Here is a 20,716-nt window from a genome sequence, read left to right on the forward strand (position 1 = left end):
CATGCTTTATTCTACTGAGTAAAGATCTGCTGCTGCTTTCTTTGAAGATGAAACTTGCCTTGGACTTCACTGGCAAGTGGAATCAGGCTTGCTCAGATCCATGTTGTAGATTAGGGCATTTGCTTGTATTTCGGCTACAGTGTTTTTTCCAGTTTCTCTTCCACCGCTGTTCTGTTGAAGCAGTGCAGCTGACTGGAGGGCTGTAGGCACTGAAGGGGCTGGGGCATTAAAAATAGAAGCTTTGGGTCCTTTTTCATAGTCAAACAAATTTTTATATCCTGAGTGCAGTATTTTATGCTGCCCAAGGAAAAGGATATTGTTTCCTGCACTTTAAAATAACATGAAAGCTGTTCCAGCTCTCCTTCAAGCCAGTGGCAAAATTCCATTTGCTTTCAATGGGAATTTGCAAAAGACCCATGATGCAGTTGCTGTCAGAGTAGAAGCAAGCTGTGCGTCCGTAGTACCATGCAAATGTAAAATTCATACATTCCCTTCTCGTTTTGGTATAACTAATTCTTTAATTATTTTCTTCAGAGAGTATGGAAGTGGTTGGACACAGAAAATAGCTGTAACAAGGATTACTGAAACATCCCTATTCCTCCAGACAGTCAAAGGGATGGCCTGTAAAACAAGGACTTGCTGTCTGTAGAAAACTAGCCTAATGGCTGCAAAGGACATTGCAGTCGGGACTCACTGTTAAATCATTTGCCCTGCTTGTTCAGCAAAACATTGATGGAAAAGGGGAGCAACTGTGAACATTTGAAAGAAGTAATCATATAATGTCTATTCTAGTTGCCACTGTGTCTTAAAATAGAAGGACAATAAAACTTAAATTTTACATATAGAGATATATGGTCCCTGTAGATTTGGTGCCATTTCATTTGGACATTTCAGAGAGAAACTGCTCTGGTTTTGGAGAAGTAAACCTGTTACTCAGGCACCTGCACATCATTCAGAGAAAGACATGAAGTGTGTGACAGCATTCCTACCTGCTAGTATTTTGTTTGAGTTGGTATTAGAGCACAGGGAAGGAGGGACCACCTTCTTTTCCTGGGTGTTTCCTTCCATTTGGAAGGTGAAGCGTCAGCTACTCTTTGAATGTGTAATAATCACCAGTAAATCTCTACATCTAAATATTTGCATTAGTGAACTAAAGTGTCCCGAATAAGTGTTGTTGCAAAGCAGAGATCAAAATTTAAGAACTTCAAGGAAGACATTTCTGTCTTTAAAGTGAGTTTCCCCTGGGGCTTCCCCACCACAGGACTGCACAAGTTTGGCTGCCCCAGAGGCTGTTCTTTGTGCACCTCCAGCTCACCGTGCCTGAGCAGCCTTGTAAAGGGCAACCCAACAGTGAACCTTCGGCATCGCAGTGGCTTGTATGAAGGGAAGAGTGTGTAGATAAATGTACCTTCCAGATACCCCCATGAGCAGCATGGCAGGAAAAATAAATTTCTCATGTTCTCTCCACATGAGATCATCCTTAAAATTCTCCAGAACAACGAGGCTTCTCTGCAGCTGTGAAGAGCCCTAGGGCCTTGTCAGGCATTCTTGCACTCCTCAGCTTATTCTGTTGCACCTTGATAGAGATAAGACTAATTATTAGATCTTCAGCTTTAGACTCCCTGCAGTTACTCAGTGCACAGAGTTTTCTTTATCTATCCTTTTCCACTCTAGCCTTACAGTTTACTTTAGTGAGATTATGTACTTGCTGCTAATGGCAGAATTTGGCTACCAGGAAGGGATATGGTTTTGAACTCCATGGGGTGTTACTGATGTGTACATCACCTGATCTCATCCAAATAGTGGCTGCTCCATCACTTTTCACAGTATGCTTTGCCTTAAGATTGGAAAATAATTAGTGGTTTTGGGTGGTCAGCTTCAGGAATCTTCAAAGGGACCCAAAATCTTCAGTAATTGCTGTTAGGGAAGAATTGTGTCTTCTAAAATCACATTGCCCCAGGTTTTGAAAATTTCAGGCTTGCATCAGTATTCATGAGAGATCCAAGCTCAGTGACACTTAATGAAAGAATACCTTTATGGAAAGTACTTTACATGCACAGTAGATGCATTTAAGAATCCATTTGAAATGTATGTGTAGATTCTGATGTTACTAGAAAGGCAAAACTTAGCAAACATTTGAAACTGGGAACTAACATGTCAATCTTCTGCTACCTGAACTGGATTTGAATTGGACCTGTATGATGCTGGGTGACCTTTGACCACATAACACATCAGCCTACCATGTGCTGCAGTCAGTATCTAATGATAAGGAGAGGCAGAGACCTGAAGAAGCAGGAGGAAGTGAAGACTTGGACTTGGGCCTGTTACAAGCCCATGATGGTGTCTGGGTGGTAGGGCTGCTTTTCATCGATGACCACTAACTTTCATTCACATGTTTTTCTGAAGGTAGAAGAAACTACATATTGTACACAACTACTAATTGTAATTCAGAATATGTATTTTTTTAACTATGCATTCACTTGCAGTAGATACAAGATAAGGAGTGTTAAAACTTAGATCACACTGATCGTTATTTTTTAAAATAAACGCGAACCTTAAATTGAGACAGCATGTCAGCACTTACTGCTGATGGAGGTAAATTGATGCAACCAGACTAGAAGTAGTTACGGTACACAAGTGATAACTGGACTAGCCAGATGACCTCCAGTGACTTAGAGTCTTCCATTCCTGCACCAGGTGTGTCTACCATGTGCTCCGTACCACAGACTAGTGGGATTTGGAAGAAACAGTGAGAAGAAGAGCGCATTTTATTTGATGTTCAGAATTCTGTTTTGAGGAGGCCATATCTAAGTTGCTTCAGCCAGAGAAAGGCTAAATACAGAAGAAGAACTGAGGTATACTCTGGACATTCTGTAACATTTTCATTCTCATCCAGCTCTATGTGAGGTTGTAATATTTGTGTGTGTATGTTGATTTATCTTCATGTTAATGTCAGTGAACTGACTCTTTCACAAAAATAGAACAAACATTTTCTTACTGGTCTGGAGAGAAAAGTGGTCTCTGGTGTTTATTCTGATGAATTTAAAGGTATTTCACAGAGTTGTTTACACATGCAGCAACCAAATTCTCTGCTTGTATGAACTGGCACAGCATCGCTTTACTCAGTGCAAGCTTATGCCAGTTTATGTGGCAGATAACTTGGCCCCAGTGTACAACAAATGGTTTGTTTCTCATTCTCACAATTCCTGAGTAACCAACAGAGGGAAAGTTTTCATTAGCTTTTGAGCATAGTTTTTCTATAATGTGTATACTCTGGGTGAGTAGTCCCAAGCCAGTGAGGTGTCTGTGTGTCATAATGGAAATGATGTACTTGAGCTAATACACTTTTCTGGTTCAACAGAAGAAGGGGAGAATGAGAGGGGTTGGCTAAGCGGCCACTAAATCCAGCAAAGCATTGAGCTCTGACAATAGTCTTGAGGGCGGCTCAGTTCAAAAAAGTTCAAAACCATGGCTTAAAGGAGCAGTGCAAATATTTTCCATCCTTTTCTATGAAATGACATGGTTTGTTGTACTGTTCCTTGTTTATGTGCTCTGCATGGTATGTCACATTTATCAGTAAAACAGACTGTAGGGGGTAACAGTACTTAAATGTTTCTTTTATGATGTTTTGGCTTTTGCTGTGTTTATTCTGCATTTTCTGACAAAATTCGTACTCAGATAGCTTTTTCTTCTGCTGTTACAGCATATCTGTCTCAGGCTGCCCCTAAAAAGATGAAGCAGGAATGTGGCAAAATGAACTCAAAACACACAAAGAGAAGACGTTCAAGACTAACCTGCAAGGTGTTCAGGTATTTGTGCTTCCGTTACATATATCAGTAATTGGTGCATGGCGTGGAGTACTCTGCAGTTCATGCCCTTTAAGGAAAAATGTTCTTGTTAACTCACATGAAGTGGTGAGAAAATTACATAAACCAAATGAAAAAGTCAAAAGAAGGGTTAAGGCTGTTTAGTCAGAATGCCATCATGCAACTTAAAGGTGAAGCTAGGGTTGAAAATTTGGTCTGTTAGAGTTGTAGCTTCATGTTCAACACACATTGATGCTTCTGGATGTTCTGTCACATCCCTTAGCTAAGTCAGATTTTACCACCTGTTACTACTCAGAGCACTGATGGCCGTGTGAAGAACGGTGGAGAAAGTGGATTCTTTTCTGACATTCTCTGGAGCAAAATGGACATGGGGTACGGCATTATAAAACTCCCAGTCACCTCAGGAATTAAATCCTGGGAACTGTGTAAGCCCTGGGTTAGGTAGGCCTACAGTGAAGGTGAAATTCATTTTGGTTTGCAGAGGTGACAGAAGGTGCTGTGTATCTCTTGCTAGGCCTCAATGATTTTATTGAGATTTAAGTAGTGTTATGTTCTGTATACAGTTGAAAGGAAATAAGGTGTTTGCAGTTCTTCCCACTGCAGAAATGGGACTTTCTAGCTGGATAGCAAGGGCAGTCTAGAGAAAGGTTGTAAATGTCTAGATTAGAGGAAAACAGATTTTTGTTTTGAGAGTATAAATAGGGAAAGGTAGTACAGGTCTGTTTAGTCTGTGTTATATGTCTCTGAAGCAAGGAGGACAATTGTGTGATTGCTTTTCAAAGCTCCATGTGAGCAGGTGATGACAGGCATGGTATAGATGTGCAAGCTGATAACTTAATAACAACAAGTAATTGCATACATTTTTGTATTATGATAATAGTGTAGAGATACTGACTATACACACCTAGGTCCCTTTATAGATGATTAATTCAGTGAAGCAACTGGGATTGCTAACAGGTGTAAAGGTAAGAGTTGTGTTTGCAGAATGCGTCTATACAAAGTGGGTTCAGAGAAAACATCTGACTTGCATAGTCATTACAATCTTATGTTATCTTTTTACAATGATTAAATTGTTGTAATTGACATTGCAAACTCTTCTTCATAATTAAGTTTTTTAAACAAAACCAAAAAATCAGAGGTATCTCCTAAGAGTATATATTTAATGGCTATGTCACTAATATGTGAAAAATCACTCTTGTTAAGTGTTATACCACATGTGACTGTCTGAAAAGCAAATAGAAGGAAACAGCAAAGTCACTCTGAATATTATTTTAATTCATGAACTACATGGTATATCAGCTTCCAGGTATTTCTTCAAGTTCATATTTCATTATGTGTGCATTCCTGTGGTTTTGTCAGTGTGATCTTAGACAGTATTGATGTACTATTTTTGGATTTTGCTACCAAACTGCTTCTTTAACTTAGTGCAATTTGCTTCATCTAAGTGAACCTCAGATAACTTATCTGCAAAATTGGTATCAAATCCCAGAGCACCAGGTTTTACTACATATAATACAGATATAACACATGGGACTGGTGGATGATCTTGTAGCATTATTAGCACTTTTAATTTCAGTATTTCATCTTCACTGGCTGTTTTTTTTTAACATCAGTTCTCCAATGCATGTAGTTGCTAGCAGCAGCATCGCAAAATGTAAAGTCAGCGGTGAAAACTCTTGGTTTTCTTCCAGGTGTTTTTGAACCTTGAGTCATGTCATTGGCCTTCAGAAACATCCTCAGTCTCTCTTTGAAGCTACATTTTTCTCTGTAAGAACAGGAAACTGCTGTCAGAATCCCCTAACGTAGGTTTAGGAAAGTTTCGCTTCAACTTTGAAGAGTGATATTTTCCTATAAGAAAATTAATTTTATCTAAATAATTTTTACTATTAAACCTTTTGAAAATAAGTACGTTTGAGATTAAAAAGTGTTTAACTACATAGTTATGCAGTTTGTTCAGAAGAGTTAACATTATTGAGACAGGAGAAATGAGCCTTACAGAAATTTTATTGACAATAGGAACAGTGGTGCCTGAGAACATACTAGAACCTGAAATTAAGCAGTAATTCTGTACCCAAAGGTGATGGTCAAATCAAACATCCAGTAGTTTAGATGTGAATTACTGGCCTTGCTTAATGTTCTAAAAACTCATGGGTACAATAGGCTTAACTTCGAATTTCAGGTTGTGATGGTTCCAATACTTCAAAATAAATAAAATCTGAAAGTCAGATTTTCTTCTTAGACATTTCAAACTATGGTTTGAATAACTATGAGTAACAAGCTACTTTAGAAAGGAAGATTCCTTCTTTGGGGAAAAGGTTACACTTAATACTCATTGCAAAACTTTCATGTTCATACCACAACCCCAGTACACTATTTTCCTAAACAAATGACAATTACAGTATAACAAAGCTACTTACAAGTGTTGCTGTATTCGAGAGATGCAGATTTTAATTTGTTTTGGTTTTCACAGGAGTACTTCTATTCCACAAATTTTGCATAATTTTAGGACTTCAAAAACTTGAGATCAGTATATTATCACAGTCAGTATTTCTAGAGGATGATGGCATTTTAAAAGGAACTTTTCCTAACTGGAAAGCTTTGCAAAACTCTTCAAAATCCTACTCTGCTCATTCCAAAACACTCTGTATTGAGTACAGGAGGAATTAGTATCAAGATACTAATAGAGAATGTGATACAGGATTATTCCAATTAATGGTGTTAACTACTTCTTTTATTCCTGTTTGCTGCATTTTGTAACCAAGGCAATGGTTTTAGAAAGTGCAGGAGTTTCAGTTACTTTTTTTGAATATTGATTCTGCATTGAGTGGTAACAGTGATGTCTGGGTGCTGTTAGGCCGATGGTGATGTTTGGATGCCTTTGTTTCAAAATTACAGCTTTGCAGCTATTGGGCAGCCAAGACGTGAACAGCTGCTACTGCAAAATGAAGGCTAGGTAGCAGTGGTTAGTTCAATGTTAGCTGTAACATCTAAATGCAATGAAGACACTTGAGAAGGAAGAAAATTAAAAATTAAGACAAAATGATTATTTAGTTGGCAGCCTTTGTGTGTGTTGGAAGTTCCTGAACTTGTGGTCTGAAAGTTTGGTTCCCTTGATAACGTTCAAAAACATGAACTGACTTTTTTCTTTCTTTTTTTTTTCTGGAGGCAGGGCATGTATTGGACCTAAGTAGCATGTATTGAACAGTAATGTGGGGAGGGAAGAGGGTTTCAGATGTGAATTAAGCCTGAGTTATAATGACTCATAACTGACAACAAAACACCCAAGAAGAGACATGAGACAGGATGAGATTAAATGAGACAAGCCATGAAAGAAGGGGCAGATTTATGAGTTATTGGCCTACAGATGGAATGTGAAGATATGTAAGTGGAGAATGAGATCATCATGAAGAAGTATGCCAGGGGAAAAGGAGGGGGTTCACAGGACAGATCCCAGTAGCCTCTTGCAGATAGTGGGAGGATTGATTTAAGCCAAAGGAAAATTAGTATTCAAAATGATACAAAGATGGGTTAGATCCCAAACCTCAGAGCACCTTTTGTCTCACTACACTTCAAAAAACAAGAACCAACAGTTCGGATGACCCTGAGCCTCCAGCTGTATGTGAAGACCATGTATCTCGATGGTAATCACACCTAGCTAAAATCACGTAAACATGCTTTCAATTTTGGTAATGCAAGGCAATTTTCAGTAAAGAAACTGTTGCATTGCTTAAAATAAAGACTGGAGGCAAAATTCTCACCTTCAATCTAAACAATGCGGTAGTTTTCTTAAAATGTTGAAATTTGCCTTTCATTCCTGAAACTGAAAGCATGTTTCCAAGTAACTATGTCCTTTGTGGTACACTGCAGCCAAAGCATTTCTTATGGATTGTAGAGTGGTGGAATTGATTGCCAAGTCTGTTTGAATGAAATTTCAGTTGGCACAATTATAATCCATTTCAAGATTCAGCATCTTAAAATTTCCACCTAAAAGATTAAAATAAATACTTGGCTGCTCACAAAGTATTAAGTGGCACATAGAGATCTGTGAAGTTTCTGTGTTACTTTGGTTGTGCCCCCCGCCCCTTTTCTAATTTTGTTTTCATATCCTGTAAAGAGTGATTAGGAGGATCTGTTCAGAGAAGTGCACAGAAGTCTGTTATTTAGCTGAATCTGCAGAATCAGTTGGCAGTCTCATGAGAAAAACTTTTCTGGTGGAATTTCTTCTTACATCTGATTCTGATAGGAATAGATATGAATTGGGAAGAGGCAAAAGAGTGTTTCTCACAGATTAAATCATTTTTGCTCCTTGTCTTAGCTAAGAATAGTAGGGGACATCTGTGCTGCTGGTGAGATTGAATTAAGTCATTAAATTTGGTAACTGATGGGTAGAACTTGAGGTAATCAGTAAAGCAGGTTTGATTTTGTTGCGTGTCATTAACTTTTTGTTTGAAATTTAATTTTGACTATGAAAGTGAACTACATTAAAAATTCATGAAAGTTCTATTATTCTAAAACTGTATCTGGAGCTATTAATTTTGGGTGGAACTGAAAAAAATGGGTAGGTTTTTTTCCTTAAAACAAGAACATTAAAAAATACTGAAACATTTTTGCATAATTCGAGCCAGTAGGCTGAAACAGGATTTGGTGAAGCCTCAGTCTGTAATATTTTACATATTGTTTAAGTATTGCTGATCATTCACTCAATAACAGTGTGCAAAAGGAAAAGGGGTTCTGTTTAGGAAGGGCTGGAACATATGAGCATAAGAATGAGCACGTGAGCTTAGTGCCGGGACTCGTCCAGCAGCGGGTGGATTGTCCAGCCGCTCGGACTGTCACCTGTCCTCAGCACTGGCCAAAACCAAATGCCTAAGGAAGTGTGTAAGAACAAGGAAATTGTATATCATATTCCAACTAAGTATTCTCTTGGTGTTCGGCCATCCCAGAGATATATGCAGCCAGGCATAGTTTCTTTCTGTTTAGTAACTGGAGCAGATTTCTGTTCTGTATACTTGTGTGATCTCCCTCCGAGTCCTGCAAACCGCGTTACTCAGTAGCAGAGTCCCATAGCTTAACACACGTGTTATGAAGAGTGACTTCCTTTTTGTTTGTTTTGAAACTGCCTCCTGCTAGTTCGAGATGGAAGGATGCTTTATGGAATCTGACAGCAAAGCTGGTAAAGGATTATTGAGATTATACTTTTGAAATATGATTCATTTTTACAAGTTAGTGTGGTGAGTAGAACCCACTCAGGTAATCCAGGACAGGGTATCATTGTAAATGAAAAAACTACTAACCTAAAAGGTCTGCGCTTCAGGAGAAATACTGTCTTCGCAGCCGTGTGGTATTTGGTAACAGCAGAAAACCTCATCATAGGCTCCAATTAAAGGAAGCATTTAAGCATATGTTTAACTCCACTTCTGTGCTTCAGACTAAGTATATGCGATACCAAATTGGGGTGTTATTCTTGAGATACCTCTCTAGTTCCAAAATTTAATGCTGCTGGAACATGTATATTTATTTTAAAAAAAAATAATTGCTTGATAAACACCATATGCTTTTGACTTCACTATCATGTGACGTGTTGGATGTCCTTCATTTTATGTAGAGCACTTCTCCTAACTGGAATCTTACTGAGGCGAATGGTAGAGAGGAGTGGGAAGGGGAGAGCAAAGGTGCACGAGGAGCCCTGCTGTTTAAAGAATGTAGGAAGTACAGAATTCATCAGTTATATGGTGAGACACAAGATCTCCTTAGAATGGGCTAATAAATGCTTAAACACCACTTAAATAGACAAAGGAGATCAGAAAGACTTTAAGAGTTAAATTGTCAAACTTTCCGCCTTCGGAGAGTTTGATGGTACCTTTTCTTTCGTGGTAGAACCAGTGTTTTATAAACACACCTGTGGTTGATGAGTTAGGACATTTGCCAGAAGTCACAAGGTGTGCTTAAGATTAGAATTCTTGAACTTTTCTGGGCATAACAATAGAACACAAAGGATGTATTACAGGTCCCATGTAGCCTCTGCCCATCACCGAACTCTCAGGTTATGGAATGAAAAGAGTGAGCAGATTTATTGATCCTTCAGGATGGGCATAGTGCAGAGTTAGAAATGAGCAAGTTGCAACTGCCTGAGCTGCTCTTTGTCCTCAGACACGGTCACCCCTTTGTAGCATCTTATGTTAAACAAAAAGAAGAGCCTTCTGCTGTCTTTGTAAAACACATTAAGAGCTTCAAATGGAAAGCAATAGAAAGAGCAAAATATTAAAATTACTATTAACTCACCAAGTTTTGCAGACTGCTAAGGTTACCCCTGCAAAAGCAAATGACCAGCCGAACATACAAAATCATGATATTGAGAGAATGACTTTAACTGAATCACTGTACCATCTTGCTGCCTGTGGGAGTTTTTCCTTACTAGATTCCACTTTGAGAAGGTTTCTTAACGCAAACAGACTTTGCACGTTTTAATCCACTGAAACTGAGCTGTCTTAAATGTAAGATCTTTTTGGCAAAATACTATGGTAAATATAATATATGACATTATATTATGTAACAGTGGTATTCCTAAATTAATCTTACAGTGGAGTTCCAGGTTAAAACTAAAGAAAAGCTGTGTATAGTACAATATTTGATCATATACATCCTAAATCCCTTTTATGCAAAGATAAAGTTTGGGAGAAGACAAGTACCTTTTTTTTTTTTTTGTTTCTTTCTTTCTTTCTTTTCATGTGACATCCTGGGACACTGAAAGATTAAAGCCAGAATGTCAAAAATTGTGAAGTCCTGTTTAGGTAGCAAAACAGAAGTCTCAGCTCTATTGACCCTGGGCTATTGCAAATATCTGATCGTAAGAACTGAAGCAGGAACTAGCTGATGCTGAACTGACTTGAGAATGTGACATCAGTGGTGGGCTTTTAGAGCTGGAAAATAGAGAAGCTGTTTTGAAAATCCATTTTGGTGCAGGAAATAAATCTGGCTGCTCATGTTTAATCCAGTGTTTTAAACAAAACAAGTTTCTGGGGTTTGGTAGTTTTTTTTAAGAGACAGACAGTAAAGGGGAAAAAACCAGAAGGAATAAAAAGCCGTCATTACACTGGAGAGGAATAAAGACAACAGGAGAGAAGGTGTAGGTAAGAAAATGCCATGGACAGTACATTGCTGGCAGTGAAAGATGGAACCCTTCAAAAGAAATGTCAGATCTGAGATGCCAGAAGGGGTAAAAAACAGGAATTATTTTTCCCACAGTGTGTTCCAGTTGAGCAGAAATCAGAAGAAACTGTGAGGCCCAGTACAATCAGAAATGTAATGCGTTGGATATTGATGGGTACTGCCCATCAAGACATCACAAAAGGACACTGTGAAACCCACCATTATGGGATCGGTGTGGGTCAGCAGTGACTGGCTTTGTTATGTTAGGAAGACTGCTAATAGCTGTATTTTTCAGGTAAGGTAGGAAATAAGTTTATTTCTAAATCAAATTGGCAGAATACTATTTATAATCAAAATAAATGCAGCCTAAGCAAAAAATCTCAAGTGTAAACTTTTACAATCAGTGACTTTATACACCTTCCAGAGGGGGTAATATGTCTCATGTATACTCAAGGTTTGTACTGATACAATAGAAGTATCTTAACTTAGAATTCTGTCTGTTCATTTTCTTTTGAAGCTGTTTGCTGCATTTCAGACAGGTTAAAATGGAGTGTTTTTCTGACTCTTGGGACTAACACTCAGCTTCCCTATTATGTCTTATTAAAGGGTCTGTCAAGTTTGAAAATCAGTAATGTTAGAATAAAAACAGTGGCTAGAGAGAAAGGCACAATATGCTTAGGTTTTCCAGCCTGTTAATAAGTGAAGAGTAGGAGGGAAGGCAGTGTTTGCTACAAGACTGAAGGCTACTTTAGGTTCCTTCTTTAACTAAAAAGTGGAAAAAGGCTTTTATTTTTTTAGAGAACAGCATGTGTTTGTATGTACTCAAAATACTGATTGATTTGCTGATATTATTGACAGACATGGCATGCATTTCAAGTCCTTGAACAACAATTTGCAGTAATTCTGTTTTCCTTTGTGGAGATAATTAAGCCACAGAACAGCTGTCTGGTAAACAGTGCTCTACTACCTGGTCCCAGCAGAGCAGAGGCAAGGCAGGCTTACTTTGGCCAAGCGGTTGCAGTTACTAGATGGCAGAACTGGGGTGAGAATCAAGTCTTAACCAACCGTTTTATGATGTATGTTGTGGCTGGGGAGGATGGACTCGTAGTGGTTATACCTAACAACATCTCATGCAGTGTGCTACGCAAATGCAGAATAGAGTGGCATTTTATGTGTAGAGAAAAAAGATACAACTGTGCTAAGTGCTCTACAAGCACACAATAAGGGGAATCCTCATCTCGGTGCTACTCAGTCTGTCTAAAAGAGGCAGAAGTCTCCTGAACATTTCTTTTAAACAGTAAAACAAGGTAAGCTGTGTCTCAGCTGAGCAAGATTTAAGCATGCGTCTTCATTTTCTTCTTGAATCAAGACCATGTATTAGTTAAAGAGGACACCTTTCAATTATAGGTGTACTTTAATGCCATTTCTCAAAATGTGATGTACATCGCATTATTTCACAGAATCACAGGATCATTTAGGTTGGAAGTACAAGCTTCCTAAAACCTCATATGGTTTGTACAGTATCCTTCTTCTCTATAAATACATAATTTATGACCTTTGTACTCTAGAAGGCTAGTAAAGACCCTGGCAGGACATCACACAACCTCTTAATATAACTTCCCAGCTATTTGTGGAACTCTGCCTCTGTGTCACTGAGAAACAAAGTTGGAGGTGACAGTTCAGATTTTGCATCCTCCTTCCGGAAGCCTTTTCAATCACGCAGCCAGTTATGTATCTTACTGTGCGTTTATAGCTTAAGGAATCATTTGCAGTTGAAAATAGTCCTGGGCACAGTGAAGATGGACATAGAGTACAGGCAAAGGTACAGACAACTCTGTTACTGCTTTAAGGTACTGAAATTAAATGTATGTTTAATAGGTTTCTGTTTCAGTGAAAAATACAATAATAGATGTGATTATGTACAGTTCAGTAAAGATGCAATTTAAAATGTTAAAATATTTATGTGAAATCTCAAATGATATCCTAAGTAGGTGTTATATTAAAATTGCATATTAAAACAAAACACAGATTTCCCTTCCCTACTTAGTGTCAGTTACTTCATTTCGATTACTGGAAATATTTTTCAGTTATTTTTCAGTTTGCTGATTTTTCTTTAGTTAGATAAGCAAGCTTCCAAGTTCTAGTACCTTCATTGCTTAAACTTCTTTCTGCCTTGGGAAAAAAAAAATCAATGTTCAAAATGCAGGCATACTGTTTTCACATAGCCATACCGTTTTCAGATGTTCATACATGTTGCACTGTTCTGGAGTAACATGTTAATATTGGAAGAAAATATGCATCCAACTGTAGGAAGGCTTCCTTAAGTCTTTTTGTTGGGCATCAAGGCAGAAGTAAGTTGCTTAACCTGGGAATATGAAGTCAACAATCCTGAGTGTCCTATCGCACTTGCCAGTGGGTTGGCTTTTGTGTAAAGGAGCAGTTTTCAGATTTTATACGTTTGTGATTGCGAAACAAATTCCAAAAGAAGAGTGGATATTTAGATCTGCTTAGGGCTTTAGAAAGATTGGGCTTCTGTCCAGCATGTGTGGACTTGCTCTCTGAGCCCCCTGCCATAGAGTTCATTTCTGTGCCCTCCTTGGGCCACCCAGCGCAGGTTGTGAGCTGCTGATCTCAAGCCACCCAGCTTTTGAAGTGGAGTGCTGAGCATCTGCAGCCTTTGAGAGAAACAGAGGCGAGGAGGAATGTGGTTTTCTAGGCTCATACATACAGACCAGCACGTAGGCCACCACAGCTAGCTTTTCTTGGCGGTAGAAGTGGAAACTGGATTTGGGCAACAAATACAGTTATTGCAAGGACATTTGTTGTTCGCTTAACTAGGCTTTGGTGTTTTTTTGGTAACTGGTCAGCATAGGCTTCTCCGAGATGTGGAGAACTGCTCACACGCATAATTTTAGTCATATGCCAGACCTTTTCAGGTCTTTCCCAAATTGTGTTACTGGTGAAAAGTACAAAGTGCATTGCATTTGTCACACACATTATGCTTCTTCAGGGCAGGAGTACAATTTAGAAGTAGAGATGAGAATACAAGTTTTATTTGCATTGTGCTACTGCAGTGACACTTGCTAAAATGATACTGGTTCAAGTGCATGTGGTAAAGCAGCCACTTAATTCAATGCAGGATTCTGGAAAATACAGCAATATTTCAGGTGAAAGTAGCGTATACCACTAGCTTATAAAAAGCAGAGATGGTGATCTTTTTGTAAACTGACTTTTCCTGGGTTTTAGATAGAATTTCTGTTTTTGAAGGTTATACCTGCATTAGTGGTACATGCTAGTCAGTGCATCATTTAGTTCACATATTTCATCTGCATCATTGGAGATATGGGTCTGTTAGTGTCAAGTAAATGTCTGTTCTGAAGATGTTTTTATCAGCAATTAGAAAAAATACAAATTAAAGATTTCCTCAAACTTTGTGGTTCATCCACTGTTTTGCTATTGAATTAATGAATGCTTGGTGCAAAACTGCAACTGCAAAGTTAGATGCTATTGAAAGGGAAACTCAGGTATGTTTTATGGAGTTCTTTTTTCTTGCTTCCTTGTGATTACACAAACACTGTTATTTTGGGGAGAATGAGAGAAAGTTCTAAAGGGCAACTGTCAGAACCAGGACAGAGACTTGGTCTTTGTGACTTCTCTTGACTTTCCTCCTTCCCTGCTGCTGGAGCTAAAAATGGTTTGCAGCATTTTGAAGTCCCAGAGCTTGTAGTCTCAGTTATGTGGGTATATTCTGTGAGAATTAATAGTGCCGGTGGAATTCAGAGTTGATAAATGCTACTATTCTTTTACAATTATATATTGAATGTTACCTGTATTACCCTCTCAGGAAAACACACTGCACTTCCAGGGAAGAAACACATAACATGACATGAAGAAAATGAGAACATATTTAAATAGAATGTCTCCAGGATAGTCTAGGGAGAGATTAAACTGGAATTCAGCTGAAGTCTTTTGTAGGCACATGCACTAGTGAAGAATTAACAAAATGGGAGAGCTGAAGGGATATGCTTAGCTTGCCATTTTTCCTCCAGCTGGTAAAATCTGGTACATCGTTTCTAACATAATGTCGTTTGAATATTGTGCTCTGTTTTGGTTTGCTTTTAGTTTCTTTGAGGAAATAGTTCCAAAGCTTCGATTCTTTTCCTGCTGTTGTAGGACAGGGTTTCTTACAGCAACATCTAACTGGTTGACTTACGATAGGAAAAAGTGCTGTGAAATACAGTGTATAAATAAACAAAAACAGAAAAGCTTTTTATGTGTTTGTTCCCCACTAACTTCTTTCTGTGATTGTAATCTCAGTGATATTTATAACTGTATGAAAACAGTGTCTATCTGCACAAATACTGAGAAGACATGCCTGATTTAGTTGTGCATATGAAGAAAGGGAACTGCATAAACTATTTTTCATTGCTCTTGTTAATTCTTGATTGAAATCCATTGAGCACTGTTGTTTTTTTGCTGGTAATGCACAGACAAAAAGAGCAGACTGTCACCAAAGACAGTTCCTTAATTCATGTTTCAGAGGATAAAAATGTAGAACATATGATCTTTTTTATGGATATATATGTGCATAGTTAAATGTACAACAGTTATAATGGATAGCAATATAGTAAAGCTCTGGACTGAGTAAAGCAGAAAGAAATCTCTAGTGGCATTGCAATACATAGATTGTGGTTACAGTTAGAGAAAACCTTGTTTAATCTGTGAAATTAGCACTTGCTGTGGGTAGGCATGCAAAATACGGCTGGCACCGCCTTTTCTCAGGGAGGCAAGAAGTTGTGGTACTTAATGTGCTGTGGGACACATATGTCATGTGAAGGAGATAACTAGAACGTAGCTGGCTTTGAGAGTTTGAACCAAAGGCAAGGTGGTTTATGTGCAAAGGATCAGGCTCATATTGGATTCTCAATACTAGTGCATAAAACTTTCATTTCCTTATAGAAGCAGAGCAGTTTGAAGTTATAGGTTTGATGGTGGAAGCTGAGTATTGGTTTTCTCTTTAATTTATTATTTATAATTGAAGAAGTTTTTACTTTATTCTACATTATCTTTAAAAAATAGTATTTATTATTTAAAATAATGATGTTTGGAACACAGATTTACACAAATATGTATATACTCATTGTAGAAAAAAAATATGAAGAAAATAGATTAGATTTTGATCACTTTGACATTGTATGTGTAAGAAGACAGTCTGTTCTTGGGAGCCTAATTGGTACTGATGATCATAAAAATAATTTTGGGGAGGGAAAGAATGTATCTGAAGCAGTTTCTGGAAAATGTCATTAGCAAGACAAATTACTGCTCCTCCCTTAAAAATAAAATCACAGTAAAGCACCCTACAGAGAGTTTTGCTCTTTCTAGCCGAACTGTAACTGTTTATAGGCAACTGTCAGAGTCCAGGCGAGGAATATACTAATCTCTCTCTGCATGAGGGCAAGCCTAGTTAGGCACACACACAACTTTGTTTGATTCTTTAATGCATATGTGCATTTTCAGTGCAGCGCTTTGAGGAATAACGAATGTTGTGCCTATTCAGTACCTGCAGCAGCAGGTGCGTAATGAAAACGGTATCATGAATTATGCCTTAGAACTCAGCTTCCCAGTTTGCTCCCTTTGACTTGAAGGACACAACCAGGCTAATGGTGAATGCTTTTAATACATTTTAAGCTGTATCAGAACTTTTTTTTTTGTGGTGTTTTGGTGAATGATTATGGCAGAGTATTTTGTTGATATTACTTCATGTCTTTAGGAAAGCAGAAATATGAAAGAAGTTATATTTTGTTGCTGTAGTTTATTTAAATGTTTTTCTCCAAGATAGCAAACCCTATCAAAACTTCTTTTTATTGAGCTATACCTTGGGAAAGGTGAAAGAATCGGCAGCTACCACTGGCTGATGATACGTTAAAAAGCTGGTACTTCCTTACCAAAATGGCAGGCACATCACTACTTGGAATTAGTAAGTTGTGAAATTTTAAAAGCAGTAAAACACAAATCATATTCCATCATGGGTGCACTTTCCTTCTTGGTGAAAAGATATTTTGCCAATGACATTTACCAGCTTTTTCACTGTTGAATATGCTGCTGCTTGTGTCAGCAGCAGATTTTTGCATAGTTCTCACACAGGAAGAATGAGGAAACCATTTCTGCATAATGACTCTGAAGTGAGAGTCAGCCACTGAAAAGGGAAGGTATTGTGTCCTGAATGTAACTTAATCTGTACAGAAGATGGTTAGAATTTTGGCACCAGGTCTTCCTTAAAGCAAGGTTTCTGGATGTTTTTTTCTTAGCAGGTTTACAGACCTGAGGATGACAGAAAAGTCCATAATTGTACTGACTCCTACATAACAAGAGGGATCCTAGTTTCTTGAGGCTAAAACTACCTTCTCAACAAGTTTCTAACAGAGGAACATGATGTATTTTTGCTTTTGGTTCCAGGATGCTTGAAGTAATTACAAACATAGCAGACATTATTATCTCCATGATTGGTTTTGCAGCTTGGTGAGGTAATGTTAAATGCACTGAATAGCTTTGGTACAACCAGAACAGTCCTGAGGGGCAATTTGGGATTGTTCCTGGGTAACAAAGCACAGTGTAAACGGTAGGAGGTTTTTTTTCTACCAGTTAGTTTCTCACATTCAATGCAACAGGATTTCTTTGCTTCACATACTTTTGCTGGATCTTATGGCAACTGAGAAAACAGTTAGTGATGAAAACCAGAAGGTATAAGTTACATAACTGTTGCAGAGATCATCAAAATACTGTATTCTTTTTATACAGTCAGGCGTTGCCATGCAGTGATGGAGATCCAGTATTCCATTGTCAACTCCTATAGACTCTTTATTGATTTTTATAAAAATAGTGATCAGATTATTAATGCATAAAATCAAGGCTGTGGAGCTTAATTAGATTGATACTTTGGGTTGTTGCATTGCATGCTCATGAGATTTAGCTACAAAAAACTAAAGCTTTTAGCTTTTATTAAAGTATTCCAGTCAGTATGCAAGTGCATGAGCCATGCTGTTCATAAATACAAATGTGGCCTTCTTTCATAAGGGAGAGTTTTTGAAATGGTTGCAGTGAAAATCTGAGGCTCAGAAAATTTTCCAGTTTGTTTAAGCAATGCTCATATTTTCAACAGCATGCCACTGAAAACAGACCTAACAAGAAATTAAGTGAGCTTCAGACTTACTCTTGGACATCAGTTGAATGATAAGTGTTAGGGGTAAGAAGCTTTTGTAGATGAGACCTCATTTTAAAATTGCCTTCACTTAGATCCATCTTGTACGGAATCATTTGGTACTGGCTTCTGATGAGTTGGGGATATTGTCTTTGACAGCTCAGTGGGATTTTCAGATGTCAGTACTCAAGTCTGACAGTGCTTGTATTCCTTGAGGCATGGAGAACGAAAGTAATTCTGAAAAAAATTATTTTCTTTATTTCAGGTTCACTGATAACATGCAAACCAGAGTCTGCTTACCGTTGTCTGTTCCAGATACGATGTCAGAGCAAGAAGGGAGACTTGGAAGTAGTGTGACTCAAAAAAGAAGTATTTTGGTAAGTCATTAATGTGCATTAAGAAGTTGAGAAGATGATCTTTCACTTGAACATATTTTTTTCCTGCTCCTTTGTAGTTAAAAGTATGCTTTCAAGAAATATTGCTAAAAACACAGTAGGCTGTTCAAATTTTGAAAAATGTTTATTCTTTCAGAAGGCTAGCAAATCAAAACAAATACCTTCCTGCAAAGTATGCTTAGTTAGAACATCCTGCCACAGTCTAAACTTCTGGAAAACTTTGCAGTCCCTCAGCATTGCGTTCTGTTTTTGGTCAAGTGTAACACAGTGCTCTTCCTATTTGTGCAGCTTCCACATTCTTTCAGAATGTTAATTATTCACATGTTTCTGTTAGAACACCTTTCTTGGTAAGGCTACGTTCCCTCAGCATGTCAGAAGGAATATTCTCATACTCAAACTCCATGGAATAACATAATCTGCTTGAGGAGTTTATCACTGCCTTCTAAAATGTGTATTGATTACAGCAGAATTTAAATAAAACAAGTCCTGAAACACATACCTAATTCTTGTGTATTCACTATCTAAATATGCTTTGCAGGCTTTTAATCTCCCTCTTGAACTCTTAAAAGCTAGGTTTTTAATGTGGTAACCATATGGCTATAATACTATTAGTTCTTCAATTTACTGGTACTCATTCTAGCATGCACAGTTCTTTTATACCTCAAGGACTGTTTAGTCGTGCTAATATAGCTAACAATATTGCTTGACTTTATTAAAGCCTTCTAATGTGTTTAAATGGGATTGAGAGGTCACAATTTCCCCTCACACCAGCAGCAGTCAGTTCTGGTCTGTATTTTCACATACCTACATTAATGTATATTATAGAATATCTATGCAGGTGATTAAAAGAAAAAGCTGTGTAGTTCTTTTCTGTCACTGCAAAGTAGGGTACAGGTATGTACCCGTATTCAGGTCAGGATGTGTATGAACACATTGGTATCACCTAAAGGTAAATTGCATATACAGCTACAAGAAAATTTCTGAAGAGAAAATTATTTTGTATTGTCATGGGCTCCTGTCCTATTTTTATTAATGTCCCAAATTTGAGAATCCTAGCTGAAAAAAATGATAGTTGCTTACTGTAATGCCTGGGCCTGAGACAGTGTGCCCTTTTTGAGGCAAAAGAATAGAATAATTTGGGTAAATGCTTCCTTATTTTTCCACTCTTTAGAACTCTCTTATCTGCTTGCCCCCATCCCCTGCCTTTTTTCCCCAGAGTTTCTTATAATCAGCTGTTTCAGTAACTACTGCACTTCCTTGGTGTTCGTTATCCCAGTTGGGCCTAAGTAATATGTAGAGGCTAGAGACTTTCCCTTAATAATTTTATCTTATTGCTGACATCTTTGCAAGTAAAGGAACAGATGATGCCTAGTGTTGTACCACTCTTAAGGCATGGGAGTGTCTTCCTTCACTTCCTAGCCTTCTTGATGTTCTAATCACACTGTTCCCTAACCAGTTCTAGTTGACATTACGTGTCCTCTGGGCTGGTGCGCATATGCTGTTCCCTGCCTGTACATGCTTTATCTGTTTAATTAAAGCCATGGAAGGCATCTTCTGCACCTAAAAATAATGCTTCTTGGCAGTAGAGTTGGAGGAACATACCTGACATCTACTATAATCTGGGATATGACAAGAAGAGCAGAGGCTAGCTGAAGGAGGGATTCCAGAAATCTTGATGTATTTCTTATGGTACGTACATGAGAAAAAGATATGTGAAAAATGCATCCAAATGCATTTCTCTTCTGCAAATGCAGAGCCTGGGACAGAATTGGAAACAGCTGTAACCCCTGCCTCAGTGAGGTACAGTACAGCTCTATTTCTATAGGAATGCTATCCCAGCAAAGTAAATTGGGCAGCTCCTGATCTAAGTTATTAGTATTTTATTATCATGATGTTCTTCTGACACCCACATAGGCATTTACATTAGCAGTGCATCAAAAAAGGTCATAGTTGCTTAAATAAATAACATTGGTATTTTGCAAATGAGCAATTAAGTTATGAAAGAAGCCTCTTTTTGTATAGCTGCTGACTTGGATCCTTCTTTGCATTATGTTACACCTAAGACTCCAGAGTGAATTAATTTTGTCAGACACAGAGTATAGCTTTGCTGTGGTGACATCTTGTGTGACCTCCTCAAGAAGGGACAG

General features: G+C 38.0%; 1 long non-coding RNA gene across 1 annotated transcript in view; it reads left to right on the plus strand.

The window, feature by feature from the left end:
• Nucleotides 1-20,716, plus strand: part of LOC130150818 (uncharacterized) — an 82,224-nt gene that overhangs the window by 40,564 nt on the left and 20,944 nt on the right. The window contains exons 4-5 of the long non-coding RNA XR_008822395.1: nt 3,704-3,809; nt 18,440-18,551. This is a non-coding gene — a long non-coding RNA (uncharacterized LOC130150818). The remainder of the gene's footprint in view (nt 1-3,703; nt 3,810-18,439; nt 18,552-20,716) is intronic.

This window comes from Falco biarmicus, chromosome 5 (genome assembly GCF_023638135.1).
Source record: "Falco biarmicus isolate bFalBia1 chromosome 5, bFalBia1.pri, whole genome shotgun sequence".
Taxonomy (NCBI): Eukaryota; Metazoa; Chordata; class Aves; order Falconiformes; family Falconidae; genus Falco; species Falco biarmicus.